General features: G+C 47.1%; 1 long non-coding RNA gene across 1 annotated transcript; it reads left to right on the top strand.

The window, feature by feature from the left end:
- Positions 1-246: 246 nt before the first annotated feature.
- On the top strand, positions 247-9,928 carry LOC112413194 (uncharacterized). Its single transcript, XR_003005917.1, has 4 exons — positions 247-925; positions 1,112-1,243; positions 8,449-8,567; positions 8,708-9,928. It is a non-coding gene; the product is annotated as an uncharacterized LOC112413194 (long non-coding RNA).
- Positions 9,929-20,830: the final 10,902 nt, after the last annotated feature.

Below are 20,830 nucleotides of genomic sequence, written 5' to 3'. Positions count from 1 at the left end.
TCCTCCTCCTCGGCCCAGCTCTATACGCTAAAACACCACCACCACCACCACCAAGCTAGCACAGACTGGAATAAATAATCGAATAAAGTATATTAGTATAGTATCGAGTTCCATCTGTACGTCACATTTATGCGCCAGGGCTCTCACAAAACTTCTGAAGGTAGGATGCTTTCAATTTCAGTTTGTAAATAAAGACACAGATGGAGAGATTAAAGAACTTGCTCATGACTGTACAGCTGGTGAGGATGGATGTTGGACGCAAACAACGTCCGTCTGACGCTCGGCGTTCACTCGCTACACGCTCATTGCACCAGGTCAGCGTTCCTCTTACTGGGGGGAAGCAATGAGGAATGGGGAAGTGAGGCTGATGCAAGGAAATAGCAATGAGAGGGAAATGGAAACCGTATTTCCTCCTGGCACAGCTCTGTGGCTGTTGACCTTTAAGGGACAAGTAGGTGGAATCCCTGATTCTAGGGATACCAGTGAATCGGGGCAGGAGACGGTCATGCCGTGAGACCGGGGAAAGGGGTCTGCCTGGGTTTAATGAGAATGGAAAGGGTTGTCGGGTCTAGGGACACCTGGCTTCTCCCCACAGGCATGGCCCTGGGAATCACACCTCAACGGCTGGACATCTTCTCTCTCCTGCTCTCAATCTTGAGGTTTCCTGGGAAAGCCTGTCTCATTTATTATAAACTAATTTCCTGGGAGAAGGTGGGAGAGAGTGGATGGTGAAGAGATACAGGAAACGGGAGCTAGGCTTCTGGCTTGGGCGCCACTAGTTGGTGTAGAGGACGTGGTCTCCGAGTTTCCTTCCAGCTCTGTGCCTCGTGCGTCCTAAGTGCCCGAAGGTGCTGAACTGATCTCCAGTCTCTCCATGGCAAAGTGAGGGCTCTGTTTCCTGAGGAACCTGAGCAATCCCGCCCAGGTGAGCCGCGGTATTTCTCTGCTATCCTGGGCCCAGGGTGAGCATTTACTCCTGGGCAGGTCACACCAGAGCTCTGATGGCCTTTACATCTCTCATGTGACTGTGACTCCTATGTCACCTTCCTGTAACTTCCTGAGGCCGAGTCAGCCTACAGGGCTGCGTTAGAAGGTTCTCCCTTTGTTCCAGATGTTCTCAACGCCACCCACCGTGGGAATGCACACCATGCCTCATGGGACAGAGCCTACTGGGATGTCCTGGGTGTTGTGAAGGGGCCTGGCGGGCACTGAGGGACACTCACCCCATCTCATGGACTCAGGGGTGAGTCAGGCTGCTGCCCCCCCCGACTCAATTTGGCTCTTCTCAAACTCTCCCCCTTGCGGCCCTTCCTCTCCTCTCCCAGACTCACCCCAGGCACTCAGCCTCTCTTCACTGAGGGTTTGGCTGTGGGCTCCATCGTCCTTAGGGAGTTTGTCCCCCCAGTAAGCTTCCCCGCTGCTCCTCACTCAAGCCCAGTCAGCCTTTGGGGGTGTGGGGGGGGTTTGGAGGGGCTCGGCATAGTTAAAAGCAGGTGAGTCATCTCCCCAGGTGGACATGGGAGAAAAGAGTTGGTGGATGTGCTGGTAGGAAAAAAACGACATTCAAGCAAAAAGTACAGCTGAATCAAGTCATGAATGTCCTCCCTGGGAGGGGCATGTGTGTATGGAGGCGGGGCTCGGGTAGGGAAGTGGTCTGAGAGAGCAGTGGGACCTAGCAGCTAAGGGGGCTGTTTACTGAGTACAGTCTGAGAATAAACTCTGGATCCTTTAGATTCATGAAATCTCATCAGTGTGCGTCACGAGGGTCTGCTATGCAGGTAACTGTGCGTGTGTTACCCCACAGCTGCTTTACAGCACTGTTGCCTTTGGAAAAGGCACATGGGAAGAGGCTTAACCGCGCAGCCAGGGGGGTGGCGGTATTAGACTTCACAGTGGAAGCAGCATCCATTTTTCTGGAACCTTTTTCAAAAGGAGCGTGAGTACCCTCTGTGTCTCTAACGGGCAGGGGCCGATCTGAAGGTTAGGGTGACGCCAGTTTATCTGGTACAGCCCTTGAAGGTCTGTGGACCCGCGGCCTCTCAATTCATCATCTGGGGACAAGAGGACGTAGTCCTAAGGGGTTGAGGTCTCAGTCCCAATAAGAAGGCTGAGGTCAGTTAGCATTCATCTCTTTCCTTGAATCCCTTCTTACTGCTTTTGCAAGGCGCTCGGTTTCTCACCTCATCACCTTCTTGCCCCAGACTGGCTCCCTCAACCTGGCACTGATCATCCGTGTTTCTGTCGCATGCGCCATCCCTCTCTGGTCTCTGAGGTCACAGACCCTGGAGTCACCTTGGATTTAGCAAATTCACTGAGCACTCTTTCATTCATTTCCTAAAATCAATCCTGCCCCACCCCCGCTCCCCAATCCCAGTGTTCTTGTTACACCCTTCTTTTCTTCCGCATTCTACTGTCCTCAGACAGCTTTGGGCCTTCATAACATCACGTATGACCTCCGAGCTGTCGATTGGCAGCTGCTGTTTCTCTCCCCAAACCTCCCTGAGCTGTGCCTGGATGATGAAGCGATGGGTGTGGCAGACTCTGCTAACCGTGCACCCAAAATCCATTTTCTCTCCCTGGGAGCACGGCTGGCTTACATTTACCAGACTCCCAGGTACTAAATGTAGCAAATCGCTGAGTTCTAGGCAGGGGGATATGAGCAAAATTAAGAAGAGTACCTGTTAGAAGCAGACAACAAGGAGGCTTAGGTGATGGCAGCCTTGGAAACGGAAGGTGCCCGGTCCCTGATTACCGTGAGGAGGAAAGCCACCACCAATGAGATCAGACTTCCATCTATACCAACAAGAAATAAGCTTGTTTTGTGTTTGAAAATATTTGGGTCAAAACCCATTTCAAGTCCAGAGTCCTCTATCTGATTTTTCAGGTTTCCCATGGTTGCCCCTGCCCCTGTCTGGCTTCAATTCCCGCCGCTGTTTCCTCTGCCATCCATTCTGGTCAGCCTGTCTCTTTCAGCCCTCAGCAAGCCCACTCCTGCCTTCCCACCCCAAGCCCGCTGCACCTCCTGCCCTCTGTCTCCTTCCCTTTGCTGACCTCAGTCTCTAGTTCTTCCAGGAAGAGCCTCGGAAAACTCCATCCTACACTCACCTCTCCCTTCTCTGAATTAATAGGTTAGTCATTGCTTCACATGTGCTAGTTTTCTCTTCCTTCTCACAGGCAAGAACTGTCTTCGTGTCTACTCCTCAGTGTTGGGTGTCAAGTAGCAGTTAAATACACTGTTTTGTGAACTGACTGTAGTCTAGGGTCCTCAGACTTTATTCCTTGACATGAATAAGAAGTATGCTCTCTAACAGATCACTTGTTCATTCAAAGAAAGATTTACTGGGTGTAAATCTTTTTACAGTCCCCACCGACACTGTCATAAAGAGCTATAGTGAAAGTTCCAGGGAACACATGACAAAGTTACTGACCTTCAGCATATGTGTCAGAATATGAGACTTGTTTGATGATATTTCTGTCCTGGTTAGTCCCTGAGGTTGCTGATGTATTTTCACTTTCCCCTGAAATCTTTTGCTCCCTATCAACGTTGTACCTCCAACACGGAACCCCGAGGCTGGACACACCCAAGGAAGTACAGGGCAGGTCCCCACTTATTTTGAGTCTCGAAGTTGACTTTCTTTGCCTATTTATCAGGACCATACTCTTGAAAGCCAGTTTTTGTAGATAGAGGGGAAATCTTTCCTAAATCCCCAATATTTCCCTTTGGCATGTTAAGAGCTGAGACCACCTGCGTCTCTATCAAAGAGTGGAAGGGAGAGCAGACACCCCCTCAGCCCTTCCCAATTCACTGCCCAGAAGGGGATGGATTGGGGCAAAGGAAACCCTTGCCAATGAGGACGGTAAAGTGAAATGCCTATACCTTCCGGCTACATGGGACGGAGCGTGGGTTGAGATCAGTATGCCTGGACTTCTCTCCCCAGGAGGGGGCGCTGTTAGTTGAGAGGGAGGCCGAGGTGAGAGGGGCTTTTGCACCACATCTTGGGACCCTGGGGGGAGACCCCTAGGAGGATGCCCTGTCCACTGCCATGGCGTTGCTGGAATGTCAGCTCCACTAGAGCAGGGATGTTTGTTTGGTTCACTGATCCCCAAAACCTAGAACAGTGCCCAGAACATAGTAGGTGCTCAATAAATATTTCTGGGGTGACTACATCAGAGTAAAACGGATGGGACGCTGCCTCTGGGCAGAGCTCCCCCGTGTGGCTTGGAAGGCGTCCAAGAGTTTCTATAAGCCACGTAGGGGCACATGGCGAGTGGAGGGGGCTGGGTGGTGATCTTATGTGGGGTGTTGCCACAATGGAGGCTTCAAGGAGGACCCTGTGGGCCGGAGGGGCAATAGTGTCCTCAGCTAGTGTCAGGGGGACACCCAGCTCCACCAACAGCCAGATGGGGCTGAGTCAGCAGGGGGGATTTTGGGGCTGCGCAGACCCAGAGGGGCCACGGCCCCAGCAGCATCAGGCCGACAGGGGGCGCCATGTCCCACAGTACAGAGAATAGTACAAGGGCACCGCAGGCATCAGAGACCACCTCTGCAGCCACAAGGACTCCATGAACTCCCCCTACTCAGAGGCCATCTTGGGGAGGAGGATGGAGTGGGGCAGAGCTCAGCATGTCCTTGAAAAGGACTGCTTTCAACCGAAAAGAGACCATTGAAGTAAGAAGAGACTCAGATATTAACTAGCCTATCCAAGCCTCCTTTTCTTTGAACTGGAGTTGGCATTGGCACCTGCTTCACAGGGTTGCTGCAAGAATTAAATAAATAGTATATAGAAAGCATTTGGAATCTGACAAGTTGTAATCGACATCCTTGCTGTGACAGTTGTTCCCCGGAGAGGTGGCATTCCTGGGGACAGCTAGGTCAGTTGTGAAAAATAAGATGTTATGTTTACTTTGCAACATCTGAGCATGGTGTGAAAAAGAATTGCCATCATGATACTTAATAACACACGATTTGAGTAGGGATTTCTGGCTTACAAAGCACTTCCAAATATTGTCCCCTTGAATCCTCTCAACAATGCCACAACAGGGGAGATCATTTCTACCCTGATTTTACAGATCTGGAAACTAAAACTCAGAGAATTTGACGGGCTCGCCCAAGGCCAGACTTCTAGCAAATGCTAGAGCCAGCTCTGAAATCCAGGACTCCTGACTCCAAATCCCCTTCTCTTTCAACTCTATCACTCCTGGAAATGGGCCCCCTGCCACCAGAGAGGGCAGGACCCTCCACCTACTCCTTGGGCCATGAGACTTCCCTCCTACAAGGAGGCTTTTGTTGAGTTGGGCCAGGGTGCTGAGAAAGGAACCGGATTACAGAGGGTCCCAAACATGCGGGGCTGAAAGAACAGAGTCTACAGCTAACTTAATAAGCACTGGGTTCATTCGTGCAACAACCCTGCCTGTGCAAAACATGTTTCAAGGATCCTGAGATCTTACCAAGGGTTCCCTCCAGCACAGTGTGGCAGCTGAGCCAACTGCAGTCTTACAGACAAGCGGCTGAGACGCAGAGAGGCCAGGCGGCCTTCAAAAGGTCACACAGAGTCAGAGGTGACTCACATACGAGGAACCCCCATCATCAAAAGGTGGAAGTGGCCGGTGGAGGTGATCGAGGCCACGGACAAAGGAAACGGAGTCAGACACCCGTGGGTGAGATAAAGCCCAGATGAAGAAGGACTTTCTCTTCTGTCTTAGTTTAGACCCTTTCGGTGGCAGTCAACTGAAGCCCGGGTCAAATTCACTTCAATACTGAACAAGGCTTTTTGATTGTTTAAGTATATTACCTAAAATGGGGGTTAAATGTTATAAGGGTGCAGGGATGATTCACAGAATGCAGGTCAGGGCATGACGTGGGTCCAGGAACTGGAGGATCCTCAGTGCTGTACCTGAGTGGCTTGTCTTCTGGTCAGATCTGCCTCCTCTCTGTCTGTGGACTGGCTGGCCTCCTTCTCTGGCCTCCTGGTTGCCTACAAGGCTAACGTCTCCTGTTTGCAGTTCCAGAATGCCAGCCTAGAGGGTATGATCAGCCTGGATGGGGGTCTCCACACCTACGATGGCTGGATTGGTTCTGGCCGCTCTCCTGAAAGGCCCACAGGGGCCATCACCGGGCCTGCCCCACAGACTAAGCACAGAAATGGGCAAATGCCGGACAGGCCTTTGGGCCACAGCACAGGGAAAAAGCACTTGCTGCTGGTGGAGAGTGAGTTTATCCCATGTGCTGTCTTTCATATCAGAAGGTCTGAGCTTTCCTTTCCATGTCAGCCTCTTCCTTGCAATCCACCCTGTGGACAGCTCCCTCTCCAGGCCTAGAGGTGGCTGCTTTACGGAAAAGGCAAAATTCACTTTTTGACAGAACTGCCTCCTAGTGCTTGAAAATGTCCAGTTTCCTCCATGTGTCAAAAAGCCACTCCTTGGAACCTGCGAGGGAAAGCTCTCTGCCAGGGGATCAGAGGTGAGACCAGCAGGTGACAGGGCCCCTCGGTCTCTAGTCACACGTAGAACGCTGAGATGTGTATTCTTTGCCTCTTCTTACTTCCATGTTTGTCATTTGATAGATTCTCAACTCCTGAAGAAACCAAGTCAGAAAGACGTGGCCCAACTTCACATGACATTTTGGCTGGCTGGGGTGGGGCGGGGCTGTCACTGTCCCATGTGGATGGTTTCTGGTGTGAAAGAAAAATTTGAGGGGTTGTCTCTGTCTCCAGATTCAGGCCCCCTAACACTGAACTTAGGGAATAACAGAACAGTGACTTTACTGAGAACTCATTTCACAAGGAAGTTATAAAACTGAGCATTTATGCGTGGCATTTAGAAGCTTAAACTGTCTTTTCTTGGAAACAGCGGAAGCAGGTGGTCAGACCCGCCCCACGTGAGTGAAAGACATGCTCGGTGGAGCTTGTGGCTGGAGCCAGCGTTCGGGGGCGGCTCCTAGCTGTGTTGTTTTTTGTTTTTTTGAAGGTGCATAAAGAAAATACTTTATTCTTAATATAGTGCTGGAATTTAGTAGCTATAAATACTTTTTATTTTATGCAATTTTTAAAGGTTACTTTCCATTTACAGTTATTACAAAATTATTGATTCTATTCCCCGGGTCGTACAATGCATCCTTGAGCCTATCTTACACCCAGTAGGTTGCACCTCCCACTGCCCTACCCCTATGTGGCCCCTCCCCCCTCCTTTCTCGCCACTGATAACCATGTTCTCTATATATGTGAGTCCGCTTCTTTTTTGTTATATTCACTAGTTTGTTGTCATTCTTTTTTATGACCTCTCCACCTCTTCCTTTGCACCCCAGTTGCTACATCCAACTAGTCTCACCTTCTGGCTGTCACTGATAGGATGGCCCTCCTCTGCACTGAGGCATCTTTCTGACCTGGTCCTGGCTCTTTCTCTGCTGTACCAGTCACAGCACAGGGAGGTCACCAAGAAGCACCATCGCCCTCGTGGGGCTAACATTCTATTATTTAGACCGTGTCTACCATTTCATCCAGCACCCCTGGTGATTCTCCTCTTCAAGTGAACTCAGTCTGTGTGTTAAAGATACTTTCCCTCCTAAAACAAAGTTTACTTGGAGAGAAGGTGGATACGATGTTCAGGATCTTTTGCTAGAGGTTTAGGAGGGCAGCTGTGACGACGGCTCTTTCTGTATGTTTTGGTGCCACCACCATCATCAGCAAGACCAGGACAGGTCAGAGGCAGCAACGGCCCGACGCAAGGCGCGCGCTTTCTCCACTAAGTCATTTACCCCTGGTGTCACCATAGCAGAGAGAGATTCTGCCCCATCCTTCCGGGCGGCATGGTAGCGATAAATGGACTATTTCCTGCCATATCGATAAACAAAGGATGTCACAGTCACCAATGATTGAGCCCTCCAGCGTGAGCCCTGAGGAAACTCCGGGCTGAAAAGAATACCTGCCATCTAGCAGCCATCAGACTGCAGCCACTCCCTGCGGTGAGCCCTGAGGAAACTGTTTGTGAAAATAGGATACTGGCCCCAGAAAGCTGAGGTGCATATCAAAGGAATGATTTCAGTGAGCCCAGCCTCTTGCATCTTCCCATACGTAGAAAAGCGCTAAATTCCTTAACTTGAGATACCTGGTTTTCTTTATTTAACAATAATCTTTTGATGTTCCCAGTTACCTATCCTTTGTTGCAAAACTCTATTATCCCGGCTCCTCCCCTCGCCTCCTTGGAGCAGTTTCTGCATTATCTGTCTCCCCGCTGCAGTCCTCATTTTGCCCCAAGTAAAACTTAACTCGCGACTCTCACGTTGTGCATATTTTTTTAAAAGTCAAAAGTAGCCTAAGAGGGAAGCATGAAGGTGGGATTTAAGACTATGCAACCCAGCCCAAACTGTTTTCATCATAGTCCATTTCATGTCAGGCAGCAACGGAGGTGGCAAAAACAACAGGCGTTTCTAATACTCCTTTATTATTGTAGAAATCACCCGAGGCTGACCCCATGCTAACTACTGAGGTTCACAGTCCTAGGAACAGCAAAGGAGGAAAACAGACATCTACACAGAGCCTCAGTGGCCCCATCCACATAATAAGGATCAGGTAAACCCTTCCCTCCCCTCTCCTTAGTACAGCAAGGCAACAAGCATTTATGTGCCTAGAACTGGGCTAGGAATTTTATGTGTATTATTGAATTCCTTCATGCCTTTCTTGTGAAGTGGATTTTATGATTGCCACTGTAGCGCTGTGACCTCGAGGCTCACACCTCTGAAGAAGCGGCCAGGATTTTCTGGCACCAAAGACCGCCCTGGGCTGTTTCCTCAAGATACCCAGCTGATCCTCAGAGGTGTGAACTCCCTTCACTAAGGTTTGATAAGGGGCCCTGGGGAGGATGGGGAAGCCTCAGTCAACACTGTCGAAGGAGTAAGGTTTGTATTTGTGTCCTTCTAACAATCTCTTCCCCACACTTCATGCCAGCCAGCGACCAGTGTCTTTCCCAGGCTTTCTGCCCCTCCTCTCAGCCCAGAACTACTGTCAGCTAATCCCTGGAAGCTGCAAAGGCTAACGGTGGGATCTTTTCAGGAGGACAAAGAACAAAAAGCCCCAGATCTCAAATGAACTTCTCCTTGAGGAATTTCAGTCTCCAAGACAGGCGATGTCTACACACCCCTGAAATCACGCTCTCAGCCCCTCTCCTTCTCCAAAAGCCAACAGAGGAGCCACCTAGAGAGCCGCATATACAGCGCTGCACTTCCGCACTTGAGCAACCCTGGTTCTCTGCTGAAGTCTGAGACTTTTAGCTCAGCTTTTCCCCCACAGAGGCTGTTCACTGCACGGAACTAGGTTCTTCAGTTTTACTTGCTCAAGGCAACTGGGCTGTGTCTGCCTTCACAACCCATCAGTTCACTGCAGCCATTAGAAACCAGGCTGGGTGAGTAGTGAGATACCAGAGGCACGCCTTCCAGATCAGGAACAAAACAAGTGTCCTGGGTACCACTACGTCACTTAACATTGTTCCAAAAGTGTTAGTCAATACAATTAGACAAAAGCATGAAGAAATATACATATTTTAAAAGAGGGGGAAATTGTCGTTATTATTTATTTATTTATTTATAGATAATCTGATCACACAGTTGAAAAGCTGAATAAAATGAAATCACTGGAAATATTGAGTTCAATAAGGAGGTCAGATTTTTTTTCAGAAAAGCAAAATCAATGTCCTTAGAGTCAGTTAGAAATACAATGTAATGACCCCATTCACAAAAGCAGCCACGCTATAAAATAAGATAAAATGAAATAAACACCTAGAATAAACTTTTAAAATATATACATGATAGATGAAGAGAGCAATGAAACCCAACCAAGAGTCATAAAAGACGGCCTGAATAAATGGTGAGATATCTTGTTCTCAGATGAGCAACTTAATTTCTTTGATTTCTAAATATTGGAGGATTTTCCAAATATTGTTCTGATATTGATTTTCTATTTTAATTGCATTGTAGTCAGTTCTGTTAAACTTATTAAGGTTTAATTTACAGCCCAGAAAGGGGTCTATGTGAACGTTCCATGTGCGTTGGAAAATTACGTGCATACTGCTCTAAATGGAATATTCTATAAATGTTAATTAAGTAAAATTGTTCTAGTTGTCCATATCTTTGCTGGTTTTCTGTCTACTTGTTCTATCAGTTATTGAGAGAGGAATATTGAAATCTCCATTGATAGTTGTCTGTTTCTCCTTTCAATTCTATCACATTTTGTCTTATGTATTTTGAAGCTTCACTGTTTGGCGCCTTCATCAAAAAGATGGAACAATCCTGAATATGTATGTACCTAACAACAAAGCTTCAACATATGTACCTTCTTTTTTTTGTTTTGGCGGTACGCGGGCCTCTCACTGTTGTGGCCTCTCCCGCTGCGGAGCACAGGCTCCGGACGCGCAGGCTCAGCGGCCATGGCTCCCGGGCCCAGCCGCTCCGCGGCATGTGGGGTCTTCCCGGACCGGGGCACGAACCCGCATCCCCTGCATCGGCAGGCGGACTCTCAACCACTGCGCCACCAGGGAAGCCCCATATGTACCTTCTTGGTGAATTGACCTGTTTATCATTAAGTAATGTCCCTGTTTATCTCTAGTAATATTCTTTATATTGAAATCTATTTTGTGATAATTAATATGGCTACTCCAGCTTTCTTTTGATTAGTGTAATGGTGTATCTTTTTTCATCTTTTCACTTTTACCCTACCTATGTCTTTATATATAAGGCAATTTCCTTTAAGCAGTATATATTTGGGCCTTACTTTTCAGATCAATCTCTTTTAATTAGTGTTTAGACTGTTTACAATTAATGTGATTCTTGATAGAATTGAATTTAAATTTATCATCTTGCTACTTGTTTTTTTATCTGTCCCTCTGTTCTTTGTTTTTTTATTTCTGTTTTTCTGACTTCTTTTACATAAAAAGAGAAAAACTACGTGTAAAAGAAACCATGATCCTCCATACAATGGAATGCCCAGCCATTAAAAATATTGCCGTGGATCTACATTTACCAAAACGAAAAGATTCCCCTATTGTTAGATAGATTGCATTGGGTGCCTTTACAGTAAGAGCATTCATTTATTTTCTATGTAGAACTTATGTCCACTTGAAATTATATATTTTTATTTGTTTATTAGCTGTTGCCCTCACTACATAAATCAGGGAATTTAAGTTTATTGCTATATGCAGATTCTTGAACATCGTAGGAATTTTTAAATGTCTGTTGAATGAACAAATGCGTACATGAATCTCACTTCTGTATAGTCTGTACCTTTATTTGTATATGTGTATGTAATATAGGGGGACTTCTGGAAGGAGAGTTCACCCAAAGGCTGGCAGTAGTTGACTCTGTGTGACAAATACTCTCCCACCCTCCTCCCAAACTCCTCACCCCCTCACTACATATCCATAAATGCACAAATAACATATGAAAACATTCTCAATGTATGAACTTCCAGCAAAATGGAAAAAACTATAGAGGCAAAAAGCAGATGTCCTCTTTCTTTCTCTCCTTCTCTCACCCCACTGAATCCTGCCTTCCTTCCCAGAGAGAAACATTGTCACCAGTATTGTGTGCATCCTTCTAGACTTGTAAAAACATATACACACATAGAGACAGGTACAATTTTATTTGTGTGTATACTCTAAACAAAATGGGACTACTCTGTATATACTGTTCTGCGACCTGCTTTTTTAATTTAACAATATATACATTGGATGTTTGTCAGATCGGTTCATATGATTCTTTCCTGTTCTTTTTAGAGAGGTGGACACCTGGCATGTCTCCTCAGAGAGCACTGTCTCTCTGTCCAAAAATGAGGGCCGACGGAACATGTCTCCGTCACGCTCTTCTAGAGCACAGTGTGTCTATGTGAGGTGCTGTGTGTCTGCCATGGGGCGTTTCTCCTCTTCCAGCGCTGTCTCTCCATTGCAGGAGGGGGGCTGACCCTCTGGCATTTCGCCTTATAGAGAGCTGTCTCCCTGTCTGAAAAAGAGAGGTGGGCATCTGTCTTTTCTTCTCAGAACCCTTTCTCTCTGTCTGAAAACGAAGGGCACCATTCGGGATTTCTCCTCATAAAGCGTTGGCTCTCTTTCTGAGGGAGAGCGCTGGCAATCTGGCATTTCTCCTCAGAGTGCGGTCTCCCTGTCTGAGGTGGAGAACCTCCATCCATCGGGCATTTCTTGTCAGAGAGCTGTATCTCTCTGCCTGGAGAAGTGAGCTGGTCATCCCAAAGAAGACGGCTGGCTCGCCAGCCTTTCTCCTCCTAGAGCCTAGAGTGCAGTCTCTGACTGAAGGGGAGCTCCGACCCCCTGCCTTTCTCCTCAGAGGGCTCTGTTTCTCTGCATGAGGTGGAGGGCAAACCCTCTGGCATTTCTTCTCAGAGGGCTTTCTCTCTATCTGAAAAAGGTCGGCCACTCAACGTTTGTCTTCACTGAGCGCTGTCTCTGTGTGTAAAGGTGGGCTTTCCCTCCAGAGTGTTTCCCCCTAGAGCTCAGATCCTTGTCTGAGGTGGAGGGCGTGACAGCCGGCGTCTCTCCTCCTGCAGCTCTGTCTTCCTCTCTTAAAAAGTCCGCCGGCCGTCGTCCTGGCTTTCTCCTCACAGGCCGCTGTCTCTGACTGAGAAGGAGGTCCTATCCTGGGGCCGTTCTCCCCCTAGAGCGCTCTTCCTCCATCTGATGTAAAGGGCTGGCGGTAGCGTGATCGCTAGGCCGGTCCTGCCACACACCAGCCGCCACACTCATGCTTCATCCTCTGAGCGTGCGCCTGAGTCCTCGGCGAGGCTGTAACGGTCCTGTGTGGGACGGTGCAAGCAGACCCTTCAGGATGTTGCTACAATGCAGTTGCCTAGGAGTGCCTTTTCCTCACATTTAACCACCCTGGAGCCGCATATGTGTTTTAGGAGCTGTCTTGTCAGTAGCCAGTTCCTCTCCTTCTGAAACAGGCAACGCATCCTTCTCCTTGGCTGGGGCTTGATGCAGGTGGTGGAGAGCTCAGGGTCCACGTGGGAGGATCCTGTTGGCGGCAATGTTGGCCAGAGGCATGAATGGCTGCTTCAGTAGACAGCGGACTTCAGGAGGCCTGAATGCTTGTCTGTTTTGACTTCATGACGCCCTTTAAACTTAAGGCCTTTCTCTTGCCAGTGTTTCCTGTTACAGCCTCCAACAGGCTCTGATGTCACTTCTACTCTTAGCACTTCATGCCAGTTCTTCTCTCCGTTACAAGGATTGAGTCTCTGATTTCCAGGGTTGCCTTCTTATTGAACCGGAGGAGGAATGGTTATAATCCTGTGTGCTCAGAATGTAGGGCGTTACAAGGATGTGGATGAATCCATGGAGAAGACAGGCAAGGGAACTGAGGCTCCTTCTAGCGTCTGTTATGCATCAGGTGCCGTGCTAAGTGCTTTACATCATGGTATTTGATTCTTCCAAATATCCTCTTAAATATAATGTTATAATTTCCATTCTCCATGGGAGCAAACTGAGATTTTTTGAAGTTGGGTAACTTCCTCTGGGTTGCACAGCTAGCATGTGCTACAGCAAGGATTTACACCAATGTCTGCCTGGAGGCAAAACTTCTCTTCCCCAGGCAGGCCCTTGGGATGGGGATGGCAAACCCGAGGATCTGATTTTTGGACCACGTTTTATTCAAATGTGAACTACTGGCACCCTGACCACACCAATTACCCCGCCTCCGCTGGAGCGTGCGGGCACGGGCCGGAGGCTGGTGTCGGAGTCAAAAGAAGCTACAGCCCCTCTCTACGTCACCCTGGAAGACAGGGCCCAGGACCTTGGCATACTTACTCGCTTGTCCACGACAGGGGTCGTGGACCTGTCCTTCAGTCTTCCTGGTTTTTCGTCACAGTCCCAATTCAGGAGATGGACATGAAGGAAATCAGGAATTAGTTCAACGAAATATCATGCAGCTTCTTCAAGCTCAGTACTCAGGGAGTAACGTTATCGCTCACGAAGAGTGCCACCATTATTATTTGGTTGCCTTTAAAGCCTCATGAGACAGCCTTGCAGCAAAAGAAGAGCTCTTACTTTTCAAATAGGGTTGAATTTTTCTTAAGAAAGAGAACATTGTCCCACGTCTCCCAGCATTGCCTTCTCCTCTGTTCCGGGATATATAAAAAATAAATGTGGTCTGTTTACCCCTCCCTATAGATCAGGAAATACCAAACCTTGAGGTTTTAGAGCAATGGCTAACCCTGCCTTTGGGTCCGCGCCACGTCAGGATATGATTTGCCCTGCTCACGGTACCTTAACGTTGGTTTGCTCCTATCAAACCCACGCCTTCTTTTTGAGTCAATTACTCGAAGATCGAGATAGAGAGAATGAATGGAAATTGTGGAAACTGAAGTTCAAAGGCTAGATTTTCAGCCATTGTTTGTCCCTCATACTTGACCCTTTATTCTAACAAGTTATTCTTTCTGAACCTGAACTTGGGCTGAGGCAGTAGGATAATTGTTGGCTGACTAGGAAACAATAGCCCCGAACATGCTAGCCTCCCCGCCTTCCCTAGCACTGTTTACTTTGCCTGGAATGTGCTTCCTTCCATGTCTGCATATTCAAAAGCTGCCCACCCTCTTCAAGGCTCTGGATAAATAACCTCACTTTCATGAATGTTTCCTTGGGTCCTCCAGCTGCCAGTTGTAAGACAGCAGGAGGCTGGCAGAGAGAAAGGATTCTGGGGCCAGACCATCACCACAGTTCACATCCCAGCTTGGCCACTTTCTAGCCACAGGATTTTCGTAAGGTTTCTCACTGTGTCTTGTGTCATATGTAAAATGGGGATAATAATAGTAACGACCTCAAAAACTACTAGGCGCGTTCAATAAGCTATTACACATTAAGCGCTTAAAACAGTGCCTGGCGCGTAGTAAGGATTACAGAAGTGTTTGTTAAATAAATAGTATTTCCTCTTCTGAGCTATTAACAACATTTCAATATCTTCTATAGTGCGTACCATTTCTACTTTCTATTATACACATTTTCTTCTCTCTTTTCCTAGACTGAAAGTTCCTGGCAGGAAAGCAGTGCCTGTTTCTGCCTGCTAGCCCTCATGCTACCTGTAGATAGCAGGCACTGAGTAAATATCTAGTGAATGCTTTCCAAGGTGATTGCTGTGGCTTCATCCCCTATTGCAAATGTTAAAACCTATACCTCACAAAAAGCGTCATTAGCATTATCTTTCCTATCCATAAAGAGTTTGGGTTGTTTTTTTCAATTATCCTCTTGGTTAGCGTTCTAGAAAATGCGCTTCCTCTCAGAGAAAACACGTTGGAATGTACATCCTGCCAAGCAAGCATCCATTCATCCCATGGTCACTGGAAGCTTGGTGTTGCAGTGAGGAAGTGTATGAAGGCCGGCTTCCCCAGAGGCCTGCTTCCTGCAGGAACCTTTGTCAGCTCACTCAGGGAGAGTCTATCTGCTTGTGGGGGCCTGGTTCATTCGTACCCAACTTCTAAGACGCCTAACAGACCAAAATGGCAAATCATCAATTTTCACTGAGAAACAGAGCTCACCAGGAGGTCCTTCAAAGCTCCTGTTAGCAGATTAGCCTGTTCTCTTTTTAATATGGAAGTTTATTTGAGACGCCAAATCAAAATCAGAATGCTGCCCAGCGGATAGAGCCAAGTAAAGAAGCGAGACATTCATGTCATGACTGCTCGATAGGTTTGATTTACACTGGGGGGACGCAGACCAGAGGGACAGGGGACTCCCCTCTCAGCAGCATTGGAAAGCATTCTAACAAATTCCCACAGTTCTCCGCCGCTTACCCAGTATTCCTGGCCAGTCATTAAAGCTTCTGTAATGGCATTATTTCCTCCTAATGGATATGTTTCAGTGTCCAGGATTACGGCTTATCTTTCATTTTGCATTCTAAATGAAGGTCTCCCTTTGGGGGAGGGACTCTTAAGTCCTTGGTTTAATATTTTGTAAATGCTCTAGCTTCATTAGCAACATACTTGTGTCAGTCTTTGGTGTGTAATTTTTTAGAGGGAAGGAGGCATATATCATCCAGTTTTACCTGGATTCTTTTTCGTCTCAAGTCCAGATGGTGACACAGTCTAAACTTCATCCCATATTCCGGAGGCACCCTGTTTGGATCTCACAGCTTCAAAAACCCCTGAATGTAGCTGGCACCTTAATATCGCTGGGAGGCAAGTGCTTTGCATTCAACTAGCAATTTTCATCTATTGAATGTGGTTCAAATTTAAAACATCGGTAGGCTCTGCAGATGAAGAGGTCATTTCTATAGCTTGGGCGCGTGCAACTGCAATTTCCCCAATAAGTGAGAGACATTCTGCCGTTAGTATACAGCAGTGTTCGGGTTTTGCTTGTTTTGTTTCAAATATACCTGAAGTCCTTGGGCAGTACTGGAATTGAGAGATGGTGCCTTGAGTCTGGAGTTTGCTGATAGACTACACCTTCTGGGGCAGAACCACACTTAAGATTCCTAAAGGTCTCAGGAAACAGAACGACACCGTCACAAAAGCCCCTCTGCCCTCAGCTAATCCAGTAAGTTCTACCCATTCTGTTCTCACCACACCCTCACCTGTGCCATGTCATCCCCTGAGAGCGAGTCCTGGGTTCTTTTAGAGAACTGGGCTCAACATAAAGCTTTTATTTGAAAGGCAAAAAGAAAGCTTCTGTTTCAAAAGAGAAGATTCCAAACGTGTTGGTGGTTGATTCCAAATGTGTTGGTGGTTGATTCCAGTTGTATTAAAAATTCTGGACGCAGGCTTTGCTTTGGGCTTCAGTAAACACGCAAAGAGTCATGGGTGAGAATGGGAACTAGCGTTAAACACGATTTTGAAATCCCCTCATTTTGCGGAGAAGGAAAATGAGTCCCAGAGCCTTGGAGGTACCTTCAAGGTTACAAGCTCCTTAGTAACAGAGACAGGACTTGCTCTTGGGATTGTGTCTTGAGAGCCCCTCTTCTCTCAACTAGATCTCGCCTAATGGAAATGCTTGACAATTGTAGTTCACATTAAGCCACTAACTTCTCGAGCACATGGTAGCATATTTTCCCACTCCTGTTAGAAAATGTATAGAATGGACTCTTTGTAGAAATTTTGGTTTAATCATATCAAAGGTATTTCTTGAGAGATTACTGCAGGCCATGTTCCATATGCCAGTGTGCTCAGCACCAGGGTGAAAACTGTGAGCAAAAGAAACACTGATCTGTCTTCATGGGGCTTCAGCAATGGAGAACACAGACCAGTGAACAGGCAGGGGTAGTGGTTCGGAAGGGAGTCCCCTTTGATCTGAAAGAAATGAAAGCACTATCTCGAAAAGCTATCTGTAACCCCATGTCCATTTCAGCACCACTCACAAAAGCCAAGGTATGGAAACAAGCTAAGTGCCCACTGATGGATGAATGGATACTGAAGATGTAGTACATGCATACGGTGGAATACTACTCAGCCATAAAAGAAGGAAGTCCTGCCGTTTGTGACAACTTGGTTAGGTCTTCAGAGTATTCTGCTAAGTGAAATAAGTCAGACAGAGAAAGACAAATACTGTGTGATATCACTTATAGATGTAATCTAGACACACCAAACTCACAGATACAGAAGATGGTGGTTGCCAGAGGTGGGGAGTAGGGATCGGGCAAAATAGGTGAAGGGGGTCAAGAGTACAGGAATAAAGACACAGACCTACTAAAGAATGGACTTGAGGATATGGGGAGGGGGAAGGGTACGCTGTGACAGAGCGAGAGAGAGGCATGGACATTTATACACTACCCAACGTAAAATAGATAGCTAGTAGGAAGCAGCTGCATAGCACAGGGAGATCAGCTCGGTGCTTTGTGACCACCTGGAGGGGTGGGATAGGGAGGGTGGGAGGGAGACGCAAGAGGGAGGAGATATGGGGATATACGTATACTATAACTGATTCACTTTGTTATAAAGCAGAAACTAACACACCATTGTAAAGCAATTATACTCCAATAAAGATGTAAAAAAAAAAAAGTACAAACGGCCACTTATAAGACACATAAGTCCTGGAGATGTAATGTACAGCGTGGTAGCTATGGTTAGCAATACTGTATTGCAAATTTGAAAGTTGATAAGAAATTAGATCTTAAAGTTCTCACCACAAGAAAAAAATCTGTAACTGTGTATGATGATGAACGTCAATTAAACTTATTTTGGCGATCATTTCGTAATTTATACATATATCAAATCACTATGCTGTACACCTGAAACTAATGCAAGGTTTTATGTCGATTATATTTCAATTTAAAAAAAAACTCTCAAAAAAAAAAAAGAAAGAAAGAAAAGGAAGGGAGTCCCAAGATGCGAGGTGGGGAAAGTCAGAGAAATCGTTTTGGAGAAACTGTTGTCGAAATCAAAACGTGCAGATCAGCAGGAAAGATTCAGATGGGGAGGTGAGGGGGGAAGAACACTCGGCTCACACTTGCTGTCGTGAGGCGTCGTGTGTCTGTGGGTCAGCCGCGCTGTGCCCCTGGCTCGGAACGCCCTCCGTGCCCTGCTCTACCCACACCCTCATCCCCTCTGCCCGTTCAACTCTTAGTCACGCTTTCATTCTGGGGCCAAGTGTCACCCCCCTCGGAAGCTCCTACACCCAGAGCAGGTAAAAGGTCTTTGCTCTGTGTTCCTATAATGTTTTGTTTATCCTTTATTTTAGCAATCATCATATGTTGCAGAGACAGCCTTCTCTAGCTGTCTTCCCCACTAGATTGCAAACTCAGAAACCAGGGACTTTGTCCAACTCACGCACTCTATACACAGTGCCTGGTAAAGGGCAGGTATTAAATAAGCATTAATACGCGATAAAATAAGTGAGTAGCATAAAAGTAAGCCTATAGCTCTCCTAATGCTGACTCAAAAGCATGCAAACCGTATACTGTCCTTCAGGTTACTTTTGACGCCTCTCATTTCTAAAAGTCAACGTTCATAAAAACCTGAGGTTTGCCTATAAAGAGGATGAAATGCAAACCTAGTCAGGAGGGCGAGAGTCACCACCAGTGGGGCATGTGCCTGCCACGCAGAGGTGCTCTGGCCGTGCCTCTCTTCACTTCCAAACTGGTGAAGGATGGCAGTTACAGGCTTCCCCTCAGCGTGTCCCAAAGCCCACGGTCCTCCCTGTGGAGAAGCCCAACTGCCCCAAGCTGTGTCTTGCGGGGTTGGACAGTGGGAATTAACTTCCCTTGCCCTTTCTGGTGGTTCCTCTTGGGCAGCACGAGAAAAAAATCCCAGGTGGAGACATTTTAGCAATGGTCGTCTATTCAACAAAACAAATTAATTTACAGAAATCTTTATTAAAGTGGCCGCTGTATGCTTGGAAAATCAACCAAGATGCTTATAAAAAAAGCTTTTCTATGAGCCCTAAAGTACGCTTTCTGACTCTGTCCGCCTGCTCCTACCTCATTAAAATTCCAGATGTCAGAAGGAGGCTATGCTCCATTCCGTGATTTAAGGCCCGCTTTGTTAGTTCAAAGCGACCTGGGCCGCCCTGATGCAGAGTGCCAGGTTCATGTCCTTCGCGGCACTTCATTGAGAAGGATGTCAGGTGGGCCTGCCTCCAGAGCAGAGTGACTCTTCTTAAGACGAGGGGTTTTTTGGAGTAACTGGGCCCCCAAAGTATGTGTGAATCTCCAGAAAATGTGTTTTTTTGTTGTTTTTAACAATAGGCTCTGTAACTATTATCAGATTCTTAAAAAGAATAAAGAGAAGACATTAATAATGCAAAACCCCTCCCCAGACCACCAGCTGACTCGCTGTTCTCTGTACAGTCCAAATGTCCCCCTACTTTTCCAAACACAGGACACTAGACCACCCCTTCTTGCCCCCTTAGTCACTTGAAGGCTCCCAGCTGCCCAGCCACTCATTGCCAGGCAGGAAAAACGCTCGAAGGTGACATCACCAGGCACCTTCAGATCCACACCTTTCCTCCTCCACCAGGCACATGTTCCAGAATGATTTCCAAGTGATGGCCCCCAAAGGCACTCCCCACTCCAGGATGAGGGGGCTCTTTGGCCAGCCAGTATGCAGCAATTAATTCGGTAAGGCCCCCTCCCCAGGGGAGGAAGCGGGGCTCGGGCTGTGAGGCTGGCCGGGGCCCTAATCGCTGTGCGAGAGACATCAAGCTCTATAAGGGATGTGTAGCTTGTTCTAACCTTTTTCCTGTTTTTGTAAAACTCCAAAACCCATTGATTTTCTTTTATCACTGATGGATATGTTTGCTAATTTGCTAATAATATTGCCTTCCACTGACAGGAAGGAACTTGTATTTGGTTACTTAATTTTCTTTCAGATGCCAGTCCCTTGGGAGGTGGAGGTGTCTTGACAGTGATTAATGGGACATTTTCTTGCTAAAGAGCGGGCTTCTCATTTATGTCTGGGCTTTCTCTTTTGTTTACTCACTGCCCACCTCCTGAGACATTCCTCAGAGACTGAGACCAGCTCAGATGGGTGTTTAGAGACCAGGAAGGCACTTTTCCTCACCTGCTGTGCTGGTCTAAGCCCCATTCTCCACCTAACCGGAAAGGTCTGTGCTTATTTCCAAAGGACGGCTGTGTTGTGACCCATTGAAGGAAAAAGCAGTGAGTGAAAAAAAAAGAGTTCTGCCGTTATTGGATTTAAATTGTGGTTGAGAAGACTGGGACATAGGATGGTGCTGGAAACTGAGATGTGGAAGCATTTAGATTGTGGAGCTGGGGGTCCCTTTCCAGGAATGAGGAGAAGTGGGAATCCCTAGAATGAGAATGATTTCTTCGGAGAGAAGTGAAGGTATTCTACCAGTTAGGACGGGACAAAGGTAAGTTGGGCGAGGCACTTTGTGTAACAGAACAACTTAC

Source organism: Neophocaena asiaeorientalis, unplaced genomic scaffold (genome assembly GCF_003031525.2).
Source record: "Neophocaena asiaeorientalis asiaeorientalis breed wild unplaced genomic scaffold, Neophocaena_asiaeorientalis_V1.1 scaffold14, whole genome shotgun sequence".
Classification (NCBI taxonomy): domain Eukaryota; kingdom Metazoa; phylum Chordata; class Mammalia; order Artiodactyla; family Phocoenidae; genus Neophocaena; species Neophocaena asiaeorientalis.
This window is presented reverse-complemented; position numbering and strand designations above follow the sequence as displayed.